This window comes from Aphelocoma coerulescens, chromosome 4, assembly GCF_041296385.1.
Source record: "Aphelocoma coerulescens isolate FSJ_1873_10779 chromosome 4, UR_Acoe_1.0, whole genome shotgun sequence".
In the NCBI taxonomy this organism is placed as follows: domain Eukaryota; kingdom Metazoa; phylum Chordata; class Aves; order Passeriformes; family Corvidae; genus Aphelocoma; species Aphelocoma coerulescens.
The window spans coordinates 65,958,282-65,981,831 of NC_091017.1; positions in this window are offsets into that span (position 1 = coordinate 65,958,282).

Here is a 23,550-nt window from a genome sequence, read left to right on the forward strand (position 1 = left end):
AAAATTATGAGTGATCATTGTAATTGTGAGCAGTTACAGCTGGAAGCTGTGTGTGTGGATCCTATGAAATCCACCAGGGACAATTTGCAATTACTGACTGGTGTCAGCTATTCTGCAAAAATTATTACAGGGTGTTATGAAAATTTACTTCCCTAACTGTTATATCAGTCAGTGCTTGTAATACGAATATATATTCACTTTGTTACTGTGTATTAGCTCACATAATACAGTGAAATGGAATGAGTTAGTGGAATTTTACTGGAGACTTTGGGTTTGTTCATACTCAAGTAAAACAAACTAAAGGACAGCCCAGCCCTGGAAATAAGGACTTTGCTTCTTGGAAGCATAGAACTGTCCACCAAAGATAAAGGACACCCATGGACAGCCCAGATAAAGCCAGAATTCTAGCCACTCTAATATGTCTTTGAAACCCTTCCAGTGTTATCTGGCAAAACTGACCCCAGGGACATCTGGATCAATAGGCAAGCAGCAAGAATGCTGCAGAAATACAGTTGCCTGGAAAAATTTTACTGTGATTAGAAATCAGTAGTGTGGGTCTTAGTTATCAGTCAAATCATATTGTACTGGAGTGGTTGAAGGGTGTAAGAACCCAGTGTAAAACCACATTCAGGGTGACCCAGTTCGGCTGGGACACCTCATGCACATGAATAAATATTTACTCTTGTAATTCTATACTTTGTTTCCTGGTCTCTCTTGGTCAGCACCAATTGTTGCAAATTTTCATAAAAGTGAACTACACTGAGTAGATGGTTTTCTTCAAAGCCAGAAAAATTAGAAACATTCCTAAAATACAAGATTACAATATTTAACACAATAATTCGAGAAATAGTTTGCTAGCCAACAGGTTTTTTCACCTCATCTATCTGTATCTGAAAAAGTCCAGACTGCAATAAGTATACTTCAGATCAGTAAAATGGAATCAGTTATCTGATACTCAACACTGATTAAGCACTTTTACCTCTCTTTCTTAGATATATGTAGCTAGACAGCTCTGAGGTTTGAATGGCAATTTCGTCTAACAAATGCAAATAGATTATTTAGTATTTAAATAAGGCCAAACTAAACAATGTCATCCAGAAAAAGCTTTGTTATGGAAAGCTTGAGAGACAATTTGCATCTTCCTGTGTTTTCCAGCTACATAAATTCAGACCCTCCCCTGCATTTTCTAACCTTGCGTTCACAGCGACTCAATTTCCCTTCCTTGTCACATGAACACTCTCTTCTTTGCAGACATGAGTGTGCCCTGATCAGATCAGATCACAGCACCTCTTTCTCACTTAGGCTCCAGCCCTGAACCGACTTAGTACACCAGAGAGGGAGTAACTCTCCTGCAGTTTCCACCTTATCTGTCCCCTTTGGTTTGCCATTTGCAAGCTGTCTTTCCTGACCTCCGAATTCGCAGCTCTTGTTTGGTCGTTTGTTCCCTCTCAATTTGTCCTGTGACTCAGCGACCCAAAGTGCTGGTTAGGCATTCGTGAGCTTTCCTGCTGAGGGTCCTGAAGAGAGGGTCAGCACTTAGTAATGCCAAGGCTTGTTACCCAAGTAGAAAACGCTGGTAGCAGGGCTGCTAATTGGCAAACAGAAGCAGCATCCAAGCAAGAAGCTTCTTTAACCTCTTGCATCCTTTGCAGCATTGCTGTCCATGAAACTGGTCCTGTCACATGCTGTGGGACACCCTCATACCAGGAATTCACCATGGCTCCTCAGCTTGTCCTGTTGCCATCCTGCATTCCTTTCCAATCTCTAACAAGATTATCTGATATGAAATGCTGATTGTTGCTTGTGGATCCATGAGAACCACAGGTAGACAGAATCACAGAATAACAGAATGACAGAATTACAGAATCACAGAATGGGTGAGACTGGGAAGGACCACACTGGGTCATCTGGTCCCACATCCCTGCTCAAGCAGGGTCATCCCAGAGCACGTTGCCCAGGATTGCATCCAGGTGGTTCTTGCAGATCTCCGATGAGGGAGACTCCACAACCTCTCTGTGAAATCTGTTCCACTGCTCCTGCACAGTAAAGAAGTTCTTCCTCAATACTCAGGTGCAATTTCCTGTGCATTAATTTCTCTCCATTGCCTCTTCTTCTATTGCTTGGCACCACTGGGAAGAGCCTGGCTCCATCCTCTTGATGACGCTTCCCTTCAGATACTTACAGATATTGGTGAGGTCTCTTGTCAGTTGTCTCTTCTTGAGGCTGAACAAGCCCAGCCCCTTCAGCTTTGAAGCTCAACTACAAAACTAAAAGAGCTGTGTTTGGAGAAGGTTGACAATAAAAGAAAATAAAGGGGGTGAGTAGATGAGCTACAAGATAAATCAGGTGCTCTATGTGCTTCTCTTGGAACAGTTTTGCTTTGTGTATTACTAAATTCACAAGCCCTTTTGCCACCAAAAACGTTGGCATAAATCAAACTCTTTAACACTATTTTTAGTGTTAGATTGCAGGCATTACTTTATTACAGCACTGGATGCGTGCCAGATCTTTCCCTGAACATGCATAAGCACTTTCAAAACTTTTCACTATTTGTACATTTCAGCAAACAATGAAATTAATGTTCACTGGCTATAATTTATATAATTCTCTTCATTAAATATTATTCTATCTTCTACTGGTTGTTGATTGATTTCTCTCTTCTCATGCTAGTTAGCCCACATTTTCAGTTTTTTGTCTTTTTTTCCAGATACAGAGGGTTTCAGTACAATTGTTGAAATGACTTTGTCAGTTTCTTCTTTATCTCAGGGTTCTGCAAAATGTCCTTGTGGTTCATAAATTCTGTCCAGTTTCAGCAATATATCTCTCCCCCAGGTGTGAGATCATTGAAGCATATCAAGGTTGGTTACAGCTGTTTTAGTGAAACTTAAAGTTTCAGTAATTTTCCCAAACTGTGTTCCCACTAGGGCAGCTTGTGGCAAACCCAAATTGACACATAGAGGTAACCAGGGTGATCACCAAGCCCCAGCTGAAATGCAAAGAGTGGATTTATTTCATTACCTCACAAACAACACCATGCAGCAAAGACACAGGCTCTGCCAGGCTTAGTTCATCCTGGGAAATAGAGGCACACGAGGACACGGGTTCTGTCAGACTTAGTTCATCCTAGCAGACCATGAGCATGGGCAGGGGCTCACTGCCTGCCCCAGTATATCAAAGGGCTTCACACATGCACAGTTTATCCCTAGGCTGTGCTTTCCTGATCTCTCCCTCTCCCAGCAGGAGGCTCAAGTGTGTGTGTTGAGAGTGTGTTATCCCTGCACAGGAACCCTGCTTCCTCAAAGCAGGTGGAGGGCAACACTAGGCATAATAAATGGAGTTTGCCCACACTGGCATCCTGAGCAGAACTATTCCCTCCTCACCAAATCTTCCAGTTTTAACCCTTTCCTCCCAGCACTTGCTAAATGCTGGCTACAATGACAGAGTGGAAAATTATACTGCTTATGAATAATTAATACAATTAATTAGAAAAATTAATTAAAACAATTAATTGGAAAAGTTATAGGGAAAGCTATATCATTTCCAGTTTTCCCCCCAAAAAAGTAAAAAATCCAATGTACTGGAAAACCTAAAAAAAACCAAAACCCAGCAGTGATAACCCAAGTTGAAAACGAAGAAGGGGGCTTTTTTGAGACAAACAGAATTTCTCTCTGAGCCATTGCAGTACCTTCATATAACAGCTTCTCCTGCCCTCTTTCAGGACATTGATAAAACTACAGCCAAGTGGATATGTTTTTTCACTCCATAGGCTGCAATAATGCAATCGGACAGTCTACTGAACTCAGGGAACGCACTTTGTACAGCTAAACTATGTTGGCTGGAACATTTTGGCTGCCAGGGTAAAAATATACTATTTTGTAAACATTCAGAGCACTTAGAGAAATGCAATCTTTGTTTTCCAAAATGTGCACACAATGGCAATAGTCAGTATTTAAAACAGCAACAGTAGAAGTTTCAGTTCTGAGTTTCCCAGCCCCGCTTATTGCAGGCTTGGACTTTGAAGGAACCGGCTGAGTTGCTGCTTTGCGTTTCTGCAGCTGTTCATTTGATGCTGTTTGATACATTCCCTCTTCAAGTGCCTGAGCAAAGTGCAGGTTTCTTGAGATACAGGTTGCTGCTGATGATCAGATCTCTTCCTCCTGCTGCTTTGCAGGATTGGAGGGCCTTAGAGCCACTGAGACTAGTCAGGAGGAGGTTGTACGTGACCATGTTCGCTTCTGCGTGCGCGTCTGTGCGGGCTCGGCGCGCCCGGCTCGCCGGTCTCTGCTGCCCTCCAGCGGCCGCCGCCCGCTCCGCCGCGGGCCCGTCTGCCCCGTCCCGCCTCGGGGAATCACACTCGGAGCCTCGCGGAGGACAAAACACACGTCTCTCGCGTTTTTCTGTCCTCTCTTGCCCCGACATTTCTAGTATTTCCACCTGCGTCCCCGTTTGTGCGTGACCTCCCCACCCCACAGATAGTGCCTCTGCTCCGCCCCAAAGCGCACAACATCCCAAGCCTCGCCCCCGTGTTCCTGAGCTACGTGGCAGCGCCTGTGCTGTCAACAAGCAAAACACGTTTGGGTGGGCTGCTAGCAAGCAATGAAGTGTGGCTACTTGGGTTAAGTTAGTGGCTCCTCCAACAAGCAACCAGATTTTACAGTCTTACAGGAAACACTCTCAGCTCATTTATCAAGTTGTTCGATTTGGGAAATAGATTTAAGCACAGGGGTGAAGGTTGTGGGTTGTGCAATCATATAAGCCTTGATCCTCTGGGAAGTCAGGTCAAGAGATGAAAGTCAAGATGAAGAAGAGAAGAGCCAGCTGAGAGTGTGGTCAGGGCAGAAACTGGAACGAGGTTGAGCCAGCGGAGACTGGAACTCCTGCAATGGCTTTTCAACAGACAGGCTGTGTGCAGTCATTAATCTGGGGGTAGCTTGGGCACTTTTTTGAAGGGCAGCAAGCAATGTTTACCTGCAAGAAAGAGACCAAAGCTGAGCTAGAGACCCTTCTGGCACTGTGTTCCCTGCCGGTGGCTGAGCTAAGAAAAGCCCGTGGGATAAGGGCCTGGGGACTGCGGCTGTCAGCCAGCACATCTCCAGTGGCAGCCCCCAGGAAGGAAGACAGTGGGGACTGGTGAGCATTCCAGTGTACCTTACAGCTGCCTAAAAGAAAATGGGGAGGAGATATGAGGTGAGTGAAAGCAAAATTAATATTCAATCAGTTAGCTTAAAACCACACCCAGTTGTCAGTCAGCAGTTGTCCCTCATCATTTATTTTTGTGGCTCGTAGCTATTCCTTAGAAATATTTGAAATTACCTAGGGACAGAATAACAGTCTTAGTCAAGCAGTAAAATGTGTTCATGGTAAAGATGTGGCCTGTAAACCAATACAGCAGGAGAAATCTGAGATAGTGTTGCATTTTACACAGAAATTAGAGAAATAGTGCTTAGCCAAATACCATTAACATGTCTTAATACTATCTTCAGGCCCTTCAGATTTCAAATTTCATTGCCTTAGACTTCTATAGGTATTGCAACTATTGCAAGAGGTTTTTCAGATAACTACCCATTCTGTGAAATTTTGTTTTGTCATCTATGATGAAATTAAAGACAAAACTATCCCTGTTAAATCTGTACATAGTTAAACCCTGTTAAAGCTATGGAGGTCTTAAATGACATTCTTTATTTAAAATAATTTTACTGTGTGACTTTTTCTAAAAGGATCTTAGTTTCATATTAAAGAAAATATTCAGTAATGATGTAAATCCAGACTGCTCAATGAGTGCCTTTTTCTTTAGAATAATGAGGAAGGGCAAAATAGGAGTTGGGGCCGTTTTTGGTTTTGTTTTTTCTCCAATAACTCAGAAATCCAAGTCATCATTATCTCTTGTGTTTTACTTTTGTATCTATGGACTATAATTCCTGAAGAAGTAAAGGTGAAGAATTAGAAGGAAATGTTTTTAATCGTTGTCAGTGTTCTAGAATTAGTAAATATGTGTTTCCATCAAGCCTGAGAACAGCATTTTCTTTCTGCTGCTTAACATCCCAAAGCACTGGAGCTGCTCTGTCATCACAGAGCACCATGAATGGCATGAGATGTGCTTTATGAAATATGAGCCCTTCAATACAACCCTGAGACATGATGTGGTATCAAAACTGCCTCATTTTGGATCAAAATTTAAGGGGCATCTTTTAATTTCTTAATTAATTTTCTTTAATTTGTCTTAGAAAGAGATGAGAAGATTAAAACTTTTTATAGCTCCTGGGTTACTTTTTTTCCCAAGCCTGTAGATGCTGTAAAGTATCTCTGACATCTGATAGTTAAGAGAGTCAATGCTGCACCCATACAATTTAAGAGAAGAGTGTAGTTTTTAGGACAATCTTCCAGCAAACCTATTACTCTAGAAGTTATTTCCCCATTTATCTTTTGATGCAAAAGAACATGAATTTTAGAAAATGCTGTAGAGTCACAAGTTTTCCATACTTAAGACACTTGGTTTTTAAGTTTCCTGCTGCTATGGCAGCTTTAGCAATAAATGCATTTTAAATACCCCTTTGATGAGTCACAAGTGTCTATTGCTCTCTTTGTGGTGAACTACCATTTCACTTCCATTCAAAGAGTCTCATTGCTCTTTTACATTAATCATTCACTCTCTCCAATCTGATTATTAAGGAATGAAGAGGCAATGTTTTATATTTGTGCAATCACAAAAGAAATCTTACCAAATTCCTTGATTTTCTGACACAGTCATAAGCATAGTGAGAGGAAACATTGCATCACATTACCAAGCAGCTCCAAAATGGAGCCAAAAAAGCCTTGGGTGCTCACATATCTGAAAGACAACTTTGTAAGCATCAGGTACAACACACTTAATACTATAAATGCCAGGTTATCATCCCTACTGTTTATCAGAAGAAAGATCTAATAAATAGTCACACTTGCTCCCTATACACTACATCTGTAGATATTTTTATTTTACATGTGTCCAGAAGAGAAGGATGATAATAAATCACTTGAGATGAGGCTAAAAAATAAGCCTTTTTAGTATAACCACTTTCCACCCCACATACTTAAAGTTAGTCTCTTCCCTTGGGAGCTTTAAACCTCTTTAGTTCTATAGACAGTCTCACAAGGCCAGAGATATCTGGTGATCTGTGGGAGCTTACACGAGTAATTGGGAAAATCTCTTAGGCTTCACCATTTAGCTGCCTATGACTGGTTTGATGGCATCAGTCTGGACAGTTCAGAGAACAACTCAGGTTGGAAGAAGAACTGTGCTGGCAGAATGTTAAACACCATGGGGGCTTCTGTTTAAGGACTGATATACCTCAAATTTTTTTGTGGGTTTTATAAGCTACATTGGAAGGAAATAGATAAAAACGGCTTGTGGTGGGGAAGGACTTAGATATATATGTATTCTGAATTTTTTTACACGTTTAGTCTTGTAATCACCACTGAAAAAAATGTGCACTGTTGTAGAAAGGATTTCTATTTTTAACTAAAAGTCAGTTAATTTACTTTGAGCAGATAATGGATGCAGGTAATCTTTTGAATACACCTAATGAGCTTATTTGGCTTTTTGAAGTCAATTTAGTGTCTCAACAGGCATCCTTAGTGATATTTTTAGTTGCAGTAAATAATTTCATAAAATAATGAGGTTTCCAACTGGGAATTTAGTCAAGTTAGAATTCCAAGACTAGAATACATTTCCTAGCAGCTGCGGATTGGAAACTATTCAACATAAAGGGAACCAACACAGTAAAATTCCAATGGATACACTCCTTATGCTGTTACTTTACCGTAGTGCATTTTAATCTGCACTATTATTGCTAAAACATGGCCTGGAGCTAAACAGATTAAATTTATTAAGTCCTTAAAATGAACTATTGTTCTACATAAGATCTGGAGTTTAGACTTGTTGATTTAAACATCCATTTTATTCTAGAAGCAAATTAATACTCTGTTTTCATATTATCAATGAGAGTTTTTTGGACTCCTGTTTAAAAAAAAATCTGAATGACCCCAAGACCCCATCTACCTCTTTAGCTACCAACAGAACTATAAAGCCCTTACCCAACCCACATCACTGACCTATTCAATAACACAAAGTGCTGCATAGATTGCTAGTGCCTTTAACTATATTTCTGCAAAACTAAAATTAAGAAGTGCAAATGGCTCCACTTTTCCATTGTAATGCAATTTTACCAATATTAAATTTACTTAATTCATATTCCTAATTTTTTATAACAAATATTTTTCTAGGCACTTCATAACGATTAGAAACATCATCATGTCTCTGTTCAATTCTGTGTTTAAAAGTCAGTCATTAATTGATCAAAACAAATTATGGATGTATGATCCATTCTTTTTATGCTCAGAAGTGAATTCCTTTCTCACTGTCATCTTTATTCCAAGTTTCAGAGGCAGGATTCAAAATCCACTACAGCTGATGGAAGTATTTCCATTGATTTTCACTGGGCTTTGGTCAAGCCCCAGATGTCAATGAACAAGCTGAAACTCATTGAATCACCTTGTTTACAGAAGTGATGAAGCAGGTCAAAATCCTCATTTAATCTCACAGTGCTAGATAGGCCGCTGATGAAAGGGCACACTAGCAAAAGGCAGATTTTAAAGAGACAGACCTGAAACAACCTGCTGTGCAAGTGTCATTTAATTACCTTAGCTCTCTGATCTTAATTTCTCTTGATACAACCTGCTACAAACTGAACATTTGAAAATAAACATAAGGCTATTTCTATTCCCTGTCTTTGTTTTCAATTACCTTTGATGTTGGCCAAATGGATGTATGTACACAATATTGTAGAGTGCAGTGGGAAGACCTGTAGGCTTGAAGGGAGTTCTACCCCATGGGTGAGACTATGTGGCCCTGTCAGACCACCCAGGGAAATCCTTGCCTCCAGCTGTTTCCCTCTGCCCAACAGCCCAGTGTCTTGTGTTGCCCTTTCCCCTCACAGACATCCTTCTAGGTTTGAAGTCAGCAGCAATTGAACTGTCTCTGCTTTTTCTTACTACCCCAACATGCACACATCTATCTTAAAAGTGCATGGTCAGTTGGATTATTACATAGGTTATGTAAAACTAAGTGACTTTTAAAAGTGAGGCACCAGTGTTCACTCTGCTAGCGGCCACATCAGTCATCATTTAATGAATCTGTTCAGAGGGGGAGTCTGAGTCTCCACATACAGAGGTGATGCTTGACATGGCCACCTAAAAACAGAGACTAGACAAAAATAAGAGAATAAAAGTAGGTATTTGTTTTAAGGGCCTTCAAAGGTACACCCTGGGCAGGCCAAAGGCTACACCCAAGATGGACCCTGGTTCCTGAGTTCTTCACACTTTTGTAAGTTTGGTTCTTTGCATATCAGGGTTAATTGTCAAATTGTAACTTCAGTTCATGATGTAATTACGCCAAATTTGTCCCCCTTTGGAGGCTTTTAGTTTACACATTTTGGGGCCTGGTGTCCTTGAGGAGCAAACCTAGAGAGGTTTGTTATATCTAACCAGCATGAGAGAACAGCAGCTAACAGGCCACATGAAACTTCAGAGTTACCCACTAAGCAGCACAGGATTTGAAAAATAAAAAAGTTAAAACTGAAGGCATCAGAGGAAGAGACTCCAAACTGCAGGATAAGCACAGCTGACAGCCAGCATATGAGTAAAGCAAAGCTGAATATGAAGCAGGCATTGCATGGCAGGCACACCAGTTCTGAAATGAGGAATAACAAAGGATGAAAAGTCAAGCTATTACCTTTGCACACCATTTCTAAAAGAAACCATAATTCTCACAAGTTCACAAACCTACATGAGACTTCAGGTGAGAGACCTTCTGTGAGAAACCATCACAGCTTTGTTGTCTCCAAATCAGTGACCATTTATGGCAGCTGTCAGTCCAGGAAGGTAACCCAAAACTTGGGATGGTAAATTCCTCTGAGGAATCTACTTCTGTGCTAAGGGTCAATATAGAAGCCTCATGTGGTTCTAGTTGATGTTCATCTCCAGGAATGTTACCATAACGTTTGCAAGTAGAAAGCATATTTGGTGGTATATTCATACTCCCAGTATGATCTTAAATTAACACTATCTTTCATGAGGAAAAGATCAAAAGTTCCTAAGGCCTCTGGTCCCTCCTAGCACCACACACACACAGAATCTTCTAATGCAAATATCATATCTGTCAGCACAAAAGAAGAAACTATTCATGTCAGTGTCAGTTACTAAATGTGTTTCTGTGTTTAGAATTCATGGTAATTTATTCTAATGATTTTTTTAAAGAATCTATACAAACTGTTTAAATTTCTATTTGTTCTCATATCAGCTGTTATACAAGATCAGGTCTAGACATATACAAGATAGGGTCTGCTGATTTTAGCAACTGAATGCTTGGATGCAAAATGAGCAGACTGACTCATGAATAAGCCTCTACAGAACGCCCACACATTACAATATTTTCCTCCATGCTACTGCAAGAACACAAAGAGGAAAAACAAACTCAATAAAAACCAAAATTAATTCTCTTGAGATTGTTTGAATCAGAATTTTAAGTGGCCTGAAAGCCTGAAAACAGTTAAATGGAAAAATATACTCGGTAGTGCTGTACACCTCCACTGGAGTACTGCAAGTATAGAAATGAGATATGGTCATAACAAAAAAAATCAATTCAAAAGCCTTTTTACTACCTCTTTAGTGTCTAATTGCACATACAATCTGAATCAGGTATAATATTGTTTCAGTGCATTGACTCTTATCCACAACCTCAGGACAGGAAATATCTGCTTTTTTCTTCTCCTCTCCCTATTTGGAATACTACGTGTTTTGCCTTCAAAATTGTTGACAGCCTTTTTCCCCAGAGAGGTTTCTTTAATGAATGTTTAGTACTATCCCCAAGCAGTTAATGGTGAATTTTTGGTCAGAACAGAAGGTGTTCATCATGGAAGAAGACAGGACAAAAAGGGGAAAAGCCTTTATTGCAATTTCCAGCTCTATGGCACTGATAGAAGAGAATCTTTTGCACATCCATATGCTTAAGGCGTTAATGCACAAGATAGTCAATGACAGGGGAATTAGTGTCAGTACAGAATGTTATACAGGTCTGCATTGCCTCAGATGCCTGAATCTAAAAAAATATTGCAGCATGACCAAGTGCAGTTTGTCAGATGATGACATAAGTTTTGTAAAAAGCAAGAATAAAGAAAATAGGGAAATTTGATACCTAGTAGATTCCACATGGAATCCACATGCTACTGAAGGAAAAGTAGATAGTTATGAAGGATTTTCAATGAGGAAACCAAAGTGGAAATAGAATAAAAGATGATAGATCTAACTTTCCAAAACAAACCACTTATGGAAATCTCTTAGTGGAAAAAAAAGTATAAGGACATTTATTTTTAAAAAAGAACTGCATATTGTCTAATGTAGAAATCTTAGGACTGTCTTGTGTGATGAAAACTTGGTTGAATTAAATATTTCTCTGCATATAAAGGGGGCATAGTAACCTTTTCTATTCAAATAAGGCATGGCTTTGAAGGAGAATTTAAATTGAGTAGTAGCCTGGAAGCTTTGATTTACATCAAATAATTGGATATGTACTTCCAACATGCAAAACAGGCAGCAGCTGAAAATGATCTGAAGCAAAACAAGATTTTCAAAATCATCACTGAATTATTTGGAACAAAGACCATGAGTATTGGGAGCAAAACCAGGAGTGAGAAAAGTATTAAAGTGCAGATGATTCACATAGAAACATCTTATATATAAAATAATAGCCTCTCTGACTGCTACTGGAATTGAGAATTTTATTACAATGTCAACTAGGTTGTCAAGTGCTCAGGTCAGAAAAATAAATCAAATGCTAGAAATTACAAAGAAAGGAATAGAGGGCAAAACAGGAAACATTATTTTTTTCCCTATATGAGCCCCATGTGCCTGCACCTTGGGTATTCTGGGATGTTATGACTCTTCTATTCCAGGGACTGGACTGGGGTCAGAGAAGGGCAGCAGGGATGATCAAAGTTGGGACCAGCTCTATGAGGAGCAAGTGCCAGCACGAGAAAGAAACTGCTGAGAAGGGAATACAATGGAGGCCTCTGCAGCCATTAACAACACAGAGAATAAATGAGAACAATTGCATTTTCAACAGTTCAAGAGACAGCAGTATTACACTCAAATAAAGCAAGCAGGCAGCAGATGCAGAAGAAGCAACAGGAGGTGATCTTCCACACAATGAGTAAATAAGCTATAAAAATTCTAGAGATATTGTTGTTCAATGCAAAAGTGTATATGGATTCAATAAGTGGTTGGGCAAATGCAAGAAGAAATATCCACAGGGGACTAAGTTAAGGGGCATCACTTTCTGAAAATACCACTACATGATCCCTGGGTTTTGTATTCTGCACAAGACATATGCTGGTGGTTGCTGCAGATTGGTGGGTTAGAAGGACCATTGGCTTAATGTGTCATTTTTATACTCTTAGGCTGCTGTAATTTTGTGCTTCTGTCTTAACAAATTTAGTTTGTATTGTGCATTAGGTTGATGCACAACACAAATTACCTTCCACCTGTCAAAAAGGAGGAGCATAAAGCAGCTGTTGCTAGGGATCTGTAAACTAGAATTAAATAACAAGTTATTGATAGTGATTTTACCGTCAAAAACAGCAGTAGGCATTTCTTACATAAAAGTGGGTTTGATGCCACACAAGCAGAAGGAATGTTACAGGTGATAAAACAAGATTGTGACTTAGAAATCCAAAGGCATTTGGGGTGCTTTAGCATATGGCAGTTGAAGTTACCCATTGATACTTGGCTCAGATTTCAGAAAACAGCATAATTACTTTATAAGTGTTATATAATATGAATACTTAGCATATCTTTATACATACTATCCCTCTAAAAAACAATTTCATAGTCCACGAGAACTGATCAAAAGCTTGGGACACTTCTGATGTTAGATAAGGTAGAAGCTTAGAGACAAGAATTTCATTAACTAAGCACAGAAATGAACAGCAGTGTAAGTACTCTTTAGGAAATTAAGCTATGAATAAAGTGAGAAAAGCTCAGTGAGAAGGTCTGACCAAAACTATCTTTCAGAAGTAGCAGCAGAATGACCAATGACTGAAAACAGTTAAGACAAAAAACCTGTAAAACTCACTCCTTTGATTTTACTGGGATTAAAGTGTGTCCTTCAAGTATTAGTGTTTCTCTGTATCTTCAGTAATTGAATTCAGTTTCTTGGCTGAACTGGTTTAGGGGAGGATTTACTGCTCATAGAGCCTGGCAGTGCTGCTCAGCAATCCTGCATTGATTGTTCCTCAGGACAATTACACTTCCTTTGCAAGGCTGTGGAGGCAGTAGGTGGCGGATGATGGATGTGGGCTGTATATTCAAAGGCTGATATAACCTCCTTAATGTCTGACTTAACATCTTGGACTTCTTCTAGCATTAACAGTCAGAGGTGGGGTCCTCCAGAAAGAGGTTTGGGAATTAAATTCCAATTTCACTACTTTGAATTTCTCTCTGGAGTGCTTATCTCTCTACACTGACTGTGCAGGGAGCTAAGGCACTGGGGCTTGCCATGCATTAGCTTAGCAAATTGAGCTTTGGGACACTACTGCCCTTTGAAGATCTGTCACTGCATGCCAGAAGCCTGTTGGCTTTTGCAGTAGCATCACAAAGCCCCCAAGAGTGCCAGAGAGGCCAAGAGCAGAGGCTCCAGCTTGGGTGGAAACACAAACCACAGAAGGTCAATGACTCATCGGTGCAGGAATGCAGCCTTGGGAAGAGCTGGTTTGGGGAGCCAGGCATTGCAAAGAGAGCAGAGATGTATCTAATGTATGTAAACCCTCCTGTACACAGTGACAACACAAGATAACAGCAAAGTGTAAATAGCAGACACAGTCCCTACTAGGGAACAAAGGAAGAGCAGAAATTGCTCCAGCATCCTCTCTTCCAGTAACAGAGGAGTAATGTCTGAGTAATGTCACTTCATCGTGGCTACCACCTCCCTCACCTTTTGTAATGATGGAGCACTTTCTGATTTGCCATCCCCTCCCTTTTGCTCCCAAGATCCAGCCATTTTATGTAAAGAGTTTTCCTTTATCAAATCCTCAGGTTAAGTAAATAAGTACGTTGAAGAGTAGTTTGTATCTTCCTGTTTTCTGCTTCTACTTTCCCACAAGACAGTGTGATTTATTACCCCAGTGGTTTATTATCAAACCAATGTGAAACAGAGTGCAACAGTTGTGATGGTGTGCGTGCATTGGAAATGTTTAACAGTTCAGCAGTGAAATTAAAATTATGACATGGCAAAGCGAACTGTGAAACTGCCTATTATATGAGACAAAGAAGAACCAATGACTCAATGAAGGTCACTAGTTCTTCCACAGTGTTTAAAAAAATGACACTTGGGCATACACAAAAAGTCACTTCCAAAGTAGATAACTGGATTCTACCTGTTTAATGTACAATACTTGGCAATAATGGTTGACCTGTGAAACTGTCTCTTTATTCTTTCATAGATGGAATATGCTCTAGATAGGACATCCCACTGCTGAGTGGACTGGCTTTTGTTTGTCTCCCTAAAAGGCTTCATATGTTTCAGGAAAAGTCTTCCAGATGAAGTAAAGTGAATCTTATTTCTTCTATATTTCCTCCTGTGTGACTATTCTGACAATAAAGCAGCTCCCATCGCCATTTCTTTAGTTATCTTCTTCATCAGGCACTCTGCCTGGTGTACACCTTGGAGCTTGCTGCATTTGAAGTTGTATTGTTATTGCCACACCTTTGAAAGATAGGGTCTGGAGTTCAGTCATCACAATGCAAGTATCACCCCAAAGGAGGTGCCTCCCACACTGTTCTCAGCCAAGTGCCATGATGCACTGCATGGGTGAATCTCATTTGCATGTTTGTATTGAGGATTCTGGTCAAATACACAAACTTCAGAGCTCACCAGGTACTGGCTGGAGAATGTTTACTTTTTCATTAATAACCAACATAATAGAACAATCAATTGCAGGATGTATCTGACAAAATAAGCTCTGTTGAAAGGGATGAGAAAGCCCTTAGTTTAGGGGAGAAGTGTCACAGCAGTCTCTAAGGATATTAGAGATGGAGAATTTCAAGAAAGAGACCAATAAAGGAATTTTTTTCTGATAAATGTAACCTTTGACATAAAACATGGATGAAGAGAGAAGTTTCTGATTGTGTGGGCCAGCATAGAACCTACAAGAGGCTGATTGCAGGTAAACTTAACGGGTTTGTTTGTTTGTTTTCTAATTTTGGTATAAAAAGAAAAAAGCACAGTTTTCTTTCTTTTTTCGCTGATGTTCTTTATAAACATTTGTAACTCTGTAGCTGTCCTGGCTGTTTGGGAAGTTGTAAATAAATACTTTCCACACCAGTTATCTTAACCTAAATCAAGTGAAACAGGATATCAACCTTTGGATAATATTACACAACTTTTGCCCTTAAAAGTAGGAAACTGAAATTTTCAATGAGGTCATTTTGTCTCAGCAGTCCCATTTTGTTTTGGGATATTCAGCTGGTAATAAGTTTTTTTCACAACAGCTGCTCAAGTCAGTTTGAGATCTAGGATCATATGAGTCAAGAAAGATATTTCTTCTGATGATTAGCTGAAGCTCTCTGGGCTAGTGTAACACACTGAGGACTGTGCCTGACACCCAGCAGTCCCCAGGGTATATCTAGCAGTTGTCACTTCTTCATACAGCTTAGCACGCTTTTTTCGTTAATTGTTAGAAAGCATTAAGAATTCCTCTCATGCCTTCTATCCAGTAATCATTATTATACTCATTACTGAGTTAATTGCAGTAAGCAGTCATGATTTTAATACTTATCCTGTCACCTGTTTAAAAGAAGTGCATATAAGCATTAAATAATACAGCTACTTAATAACAGCATTGGAAATGTAATTCAGATATCTAATGGAAATATACTACTCTCTAAGCTCACAATGTTAAAATGCAATAAGAAGCAGAATAAGCAATTGGAATGAAGGCAAAAAACTTGTTATGTTTTAATTAAGGAACAGTTCTTACAGCTCAAGTTAGACTAAAAGCATACAAAAGTATAAACCAAACTAAAACATCCCATTGCATCTTATTTTAGGTGGAAAATAAGCATATAAACAAAAGAACAGAGCATGTGCCTCAACCAGGGGTATATAAAAGAAAGATAATGGACAAAAGAAAAGAGAAAAAACCAATGTGTTATCTTGAAATGACAGTTGTCTCACATTTCTTAACGTAGAATGAGCTACCTCAGAACAGAAACAAAATCTAAGAAACATTACTGTTCGGGTGCTTTCTTCATGTTAAACCTTTTTTGCATCAGATGAGAAAGACTTCTTGGAAAAGAGACAGCTAAATAGGACTAAATTCTTCATATGCTTTATACTGAAGAAAAAAAAGAAGCAAAGTTCCAGTAGTTCATAAGAAGAATACAGTAATCCGTTATAAACTGCATGTTAATCATATGAAAAATATTTGAAAGGATTAAGGTCATATCCAGTCAATATGCAGCCAGATCCTCCTGGGTTTTACCTGGTAGATTGAGTAGCATAAATACAATTTTACAAATGAGTCCCAGGTCACACCCTGTTGAAAAACAGCAGGAGAAATGGTGCAGAGTGGGACAGGAGGATGCTCCATGCCTGCACCTCTGCCTGTGTCCTACTTCCACTCCAGGCTCTTTGGAGAACAGTGGCAGTCTGAACCCATGCTTTTGTTCTCTGCCCTCTCCTGTTTTTCTGGTTTTCCTGCTGTGCTGCCGCTCTGATGATGCTGCTCAGCCCTACTCCTGTCAGCACATGAGGGGGTTCCCAGAGCAGCACCCAGCAAACTCGTGGCGTGAGATGCAGTGCACTGAGTGTTAACAGAATCACTGGACCTTTTTGTTGTTGCTCCAGCTCTGCTACTTGCTAAAAGTTTCCTGCCAGTGATACACTGCAATAGTGAAGGGCTACAAATGTATTACAGCTGTCAGCCAGCTGTAAATAACAACCAGTTGCATTCAGTGCGTCAGACCTGTGCAAGAATAGAGCCTGAGGAATCTATTTTGTTTGGAATAGAACCAAACCCTAGCCATAATTCTGTCCAAATGATTAAACTGAAGCTGCAGTGCATTTGAAAAAGAAATTAGGATTTCTGTTGAAAAAAGGTTAAATATTGAAAACCTTCTTGATGAGGACAAAATGCCAAATAAATGTACATTTGCAGTCAGGACACAGCTGTGGAAAGTTGCCTCAATTTAAGTCACTGATGGAGGTGTGGGAAGTAAAACAGTGATTTCAGTTACTTCCCCAAAGAGGAAACTGGAATGAGAAGTTAATATAACAAGTCATTTGTTTACTCCCCAACTCCACTAAATACAGCTCAAGCATGATGATTTTTGCAAATGAAATTTGCAGATGATTGAAACAGTGAAAAGCAAATCTAAAAGTAGTGCAAAATGAAGCAGAAACAGAACACAGTGTGGAGAAGTGGTCAAGAAGATCCAGATAAGCATCACAACAACTCAAGTGGCAGCTGTAGCAGAGATCAGTTGATCGGTGGAGGCCAGAAATGTAACACTAAAGGGAGGTTGTTCCTTTGCCCAGAGATTTGTAGATACAGACTTCATATTGATAAGAGTTCTTGACAAAGCAATACAACTTTTAAGAGACACCATATGATATTTATCATGATTATAAAATGTAAACTGTAGAGGCTGATATTAGATTATTCTAACATTTATAAGATTTATATCATGCCTGAGCTACTTCTTTGTTACTTCGGGCAGGAAATGGGCTTGTCCTGGCAGCAGCAGGATGTGATGCATTAACAGCTGTACTAGAGCCTGCTAAAATAACAGCAAAGATTTTCAGATCCAATAGCTGTCCTTCCGTTACTCTTACAATGCTTTATTAAAAGTGCCAGCTGGAAACATCAACCATCTCCTTTGTTGCCAAATAATTACCAGCTTCAATAAAGACAGCAAGTTAAAACAAAAACTTGAATGGCCATTTCTGGCTAATGTCTATACCTAAATATCAATTTCTGCTATCAAAAGAGGACAAAGTCAAGGTAGAAGTTAGAGTATCATGGCCTTCACGTTTTATAGATGAAGTCCTTCATGAGTGTGTCTACACTATAGTTTAATTTTTCATTTGATGAATACTGAATTCTTTCATTTGTTGGCACCTTTGAACTTTGATGAAATGGAGATTTTGTGTAGAAAGAAGTAAATAACTGAGCAGAGGTGCCATTTTAACCTTAGTGGAAAATAGAAAGTTAAATGGGTCCATTTTGTTCTGAGCTTTGGCAAGAATTGAAATATATGTTCTTCCTTTCTTTAAAAACTTGCTTGGAGAAGTGCCATCAAATCAAATCTTTCTACATCATTCTTTACCAATAAATAAACATTTTCAGCATTTAATGCAGTTAACAAACAAGACCAGTTCCTCTAAACAGGAATTCAAGATGCCTTTTATTTTCCCAGACCACCTACCTCCAGCCCATCTGGAACCCATTCTGGTTCTGTCTTCTGGAAAGTTAATACAGTTATTGATTAGCCATTGCTTAAAATAGCACCATTTACGTGACAGTAGTAAGTGTCTTTTCACATAAGGTTAAACATTTGCATTAACTGATTTTTCAGAGTTACCCAAGATAAATTTATCCTTATTTTCTTGGATATGGCTGTTAGCTTAATTTTTTTTCTACAGTGCCCCAATTCTTCTGGAATCAACAACACTCAGAGGGTTCATTATACTGCAACACTCAGCAAAAATGCTGTAGAATTGTCCAGGATTTCAATTTATTCAAGGGCTGTATTTTAGTTCACAGTTACATCTGTGAATCTGACATTCACAAAATACAAATGGTGAGATTAGCATGCTTCTGAGCAGTGAAAGATAAGCTCTGTCTGACCTAAATCATTTCAGAATAGTAGAAGTTGATAGCACAATGTGAGTCTTTCCCTTTACGTGACTTACATCCTGTTTTCAAGTCCAGATTAGTCAGGGTGTCTCTATAGCCTTTGAAATCTAATACATGGCTTTTCATAGGACTGTGGGTGGATTTGGCTAGAAAACTTCTCTATGATAGATATTGTTATAGTGCAATTTTATTCTGAAACACACCAAAATTTTCTGCCTAGTATTCCTCCTCTTGTGGATCCCCGTTTGAGAGCCAGGAGTTATAAATTACTATGAGCCTTGCCAATAGTGTGTTTTATTCAAATATTTCATCAATTAAGGGGAATTTTCTTCAGATAATGTGAGGGATATGAAAGCTAGATCCCTTGTTAGACTGCTTTTTAAACAATTTCCTTGCAAGTCTCAAGGCAATGAACTGATGCTTCCTGTATGTCACTTTACTCTCTATTTTCGGCATAGAAATGAAACCTGAATTGCATATATTAGTATCAGGAAGAATCAAAAATGTTGAAGCTGTGGGAAACTAAAATACCAAATTTGAGATCCACCAGCTGGTTTTTCCACAGATGACAATGCAGCCTAGTTCAGAGCTATTTTCTAAAAGCTCATCCTGCCATTCCTGTAGATAAAAATAATTTATGCACTGGACTTGTAGCAGATTTCTTGTAAATGGCCTGAATAATAATCACTCTTGGGACAATATTTCTGCTTATATTATCCTTGTGTGCCATGGGTTGATTTCTCAGCATTGCAGTTCTTGTATTTGTGTGGTTGTTTACTCACCTTCCCTTTAGCAGAAAGGGAATGATCATATGCTGTGGCCTCAATATGACACAGGCAGAGCATGTTTCAAAAACCACATGCATAATCTTTGTGGAGAACTCACACATGCTGCTACAAGGCACAGAAAGCTTGTTTCTTGCTAAATGTCATTTTCTTCTCCCACAGGGCAGAAATAGAGAGGCAGAAGACAGGAAAAGAATCACAAGCAGCTGAAGCCCTCTCCTACATCCTTTTCCATTATTTTGCCATGCCAGAGGCAGGTAGCTGACCTATGTGAGTAGGTGACCTAAGCTCTGGAAGATTAATTGGCCAGATGACTTTCACAGACCTTGACTATGCAGATGGTATGATCAACTGGAAGAACATTGGAAATACTTGAACATTTGAGTCCAGATTGCCCTGTGAGGTGGTCTCCTCTTTCCATTACATCTCCTGAGATGAAACCAATTTCATGCAGGGCAACATCACTTGCCAAGGCCTGCAGTCCTGCCCTCTTGGGCAGCATTTGCACCCCTTGGCTGCTACTGCCTCTGGATCAAGACTGAGCTGCCATACATGTCCCTTGGCTGTACCACGTATGGCTATGGCTTAGGTGGTAAAATGATCAGGGGGTGTTGCTGTCTGCTGAGAGCAAGTAAACAACTGCTGAAACACCATCTCAGTGCATCTTGTGCCTATGTTCAAAATGGCAATTGGTTTAGTGTCAGTATTGCATGAAGGATGTGGATGAGAGCAGAGTTCAAAGCTCCCCAAAATGTGTGGCGAAAAAGCACAAGAGGGAACAATGCTCTGTCAAGTTACCCAAGCTTTTTGAGAGAATAATTAAAATTTTTATTGATCCTTTGTCCTTGTGAGACCCCTGAACATGGACCACAATTTCTTAAAACTATATGTCTGTCTTTTTGCAGCCTTTTTAAACTTCACAAGTATCTGTCAGTCCCTCCATGAGCCTCAGCTCATCAGGACTTGCCATTAAAAAAGCATTATTGGGCAAATCCCCTTTTGGTTCTGTGACCAGAGAACACAGAGGGAAATTTCCCCCAGCTCAACGCTGGCAGGGAGCATCTCAGAGCAGTGCAGGTAGCTCACACACATGGATGGCAACACTGGCAAGCAGTGTCTGAAAAATGAGCTCCCCTCTCTGCAGAAGGGCTTCAGCCTCGTCCGAGGGGGTGGGCACAGTGGTTGCTGATGCTTGGTACAAAAGCAAAACCCTGAAACCAGGCTCGTGTATGTATGGGGTGATTATTCACTTTCTCTCCTAGGACACTTAGGGCTGGAACAGCATCAGACAACATTTAGTACAGACAGCCGTGAGCCTGCATCTTAGTGGGCTATACAAAATTAAAAGTTTCTTTTGCCATTTCTCTGGCAAACACTTGCATTTATTACGTAAGGAAAACTGCCTTGGCATCTTGAGTGTGAGAGTTGTTAATTTTACAGAACAATCCCTTAATGGGCAGGAACTCAAATATAAGCACATACTGCTGGATCTGTTGCACCTCCCTGAGAATGTACACTAACATCTGTGCCAAATATTCTTGAAAAAAGAATTGGTTGGTTTCAGGGTTTAAAATACTGATAGTAACACATGCAAATTTAAAGCAGGCTGTGCAATCTTGTCACTGGGACTCTATGCACAGGAATCCTGGCAATTGTTTACCTCTCCTACGGGCTTGTTGATGTACTTGAGCAGATCACTTCATTGCTGGTCCTGTGTCACCCCCAAGAATGCCTGAACTGTTGTTAGATATCACCAGAAAAAGGAGCAGTGACAGGTATCTTAATTCTGAAAATACTGCGCCAAGAAATCATATATCCTTCTAGGAATTAGAAATGTACCTGATTAGAGTGCCTCAGAGACAACTAATCCTGTGCATCAAAACATATCTCCAAATCTCAAGTTGAAAGTCTCAAAAATAACTCATGGAGGTAATAATTATTCTGCATATGGTAGAGATTTGACCGACGAAAATAATACAGTGAAAAAAATCCCATTAAAATACAAAAAAAAATGCTAAGCAGAAAAACTCCTTTTGTACTATTTCTATTCTCTTCATGACAGAAATATGTTGTACGCCCAAGTGTCACATGGGGATAAAAAGACTGAACTCCTCCAAAGTTCTTTAGGGTATCTTTCAAAAATTAAACATGCATAGAGTTTTGTAATTTCTGATCACACCTCAGTACACAGACAAGTACAGACATGAATTAATCTACCCATGAAATTCAATAACATGTTTACATGTTTGAGAATGTGAGTCATCAAAACAAACAGTAAATATATGCTTAGAAAGTAATTATAGCTACTGTTGTTTTGACTGAAAATGAAACCAGTCTTGCAGTCACCTACTGCTCTTACTGAAGCAGGGAAGAGTAAGAACGTAAACAAACTGGCTTAAACACTGTAGTCTTGAAAACATTAGTAAATAAGCAAATGGGAGAAAATACTGAATCAACTGTATAGAGATGAAAACCCTCAATGGATATTATAGAGAGAGATATAGATGCACAGTTATATCATTATATAGAGAGATACAGATGACCAGATGTAATCAAATCAAACCTCTTTAGCAAATAGAGAACTCATACATAATCACATCTATAATCTCAAATATAATCCATACAACTACAGAAAAGGGATTTGCTTATGAAGAGTACCACATTTTGCTACTTATTCATGGTTTGAACAGGGGATGGATGAAATGGAGCATGACATAATTCCAGAACCTGTCACAATAATGGCAAATCTACAGTTAGACCTTCAAGCCTCCTTGAGACAGGCATAGAGACATGCAAGTGTGAGCCAACACTAACCTTGGAGTTCTGTGGTGGCTCTAATCTAAGAGTTGACCATAAAAAAAGGATATGACATAACCCTGCTACTTTGGCACCTCAGTAATTCAACTTGCTCCTCAGGTTAGATTTTTGATGATCAACAATGTTTTTTGGCACTTCTGGTCCCAAAAATACCATTCTTGTTTTGCTGAATTAACAAAACAGAGGCTACCCAATAAATCAGACCAGTGATGTGCAGTATTGCTCTATAAATCAGCAGTTATGTTCCTGGATTATCTTGTAGGCATCTGCAAAAGACAATAAAGAGAAAATAAATACATTTTCAGGCTTAAATCGCCTTCAAATGACTCTCAAGTGCTGGAAGAAAATATTTATAAGCTTGTTAATTGAAAATGGTGCAGATGTTAGAAGGAGATTTCACCATAAGACAGCTCTGAAAGACCAAATGAAAACTGGAAAGAGGGATTGTAGTGTTCTGTACATCCTTAGAGACATTACACTAGCTTGATGTTAAAGTTGTTAAGGACTACACTACAGGGTACCACATCTCCAAAACAGGCAATAGATTATCCATGGACATCATCTCTAATTGTCCTGAATACAACCATTGACTGCAGTAAGCAGTTGGCAATTATAACTGGGATTAATGACTGTGAAGTTATGACCATATTCCTCTTCCAATTAATGCTGCTCTATGACAGGAAAGATGCATTTTTTACATGCTCTAGTGGTTAATGTGAGAGATGGCTGGGGAGTCCAAATACGTATGCTTCGAATTCAGTCATTTTTGGATCAGAGGCTAGTAGCTAAATTGCATCTTGCTCCACATTGCTCCTGAATAATAATATGAATTGGGACTCTGGACAACTCATTAGGACACAGATGAGCTATGTTTAAAATATTGAAGAAAGAACTTGTATTACCTTCTACTCTTTGCTTAGAAATATTTGAATATTTTCATGTATGAAGTTAGGGCTACTTAGGAAGACAAAAACTGCTGTTGTAGCAATATCTCTTTCTGCTCA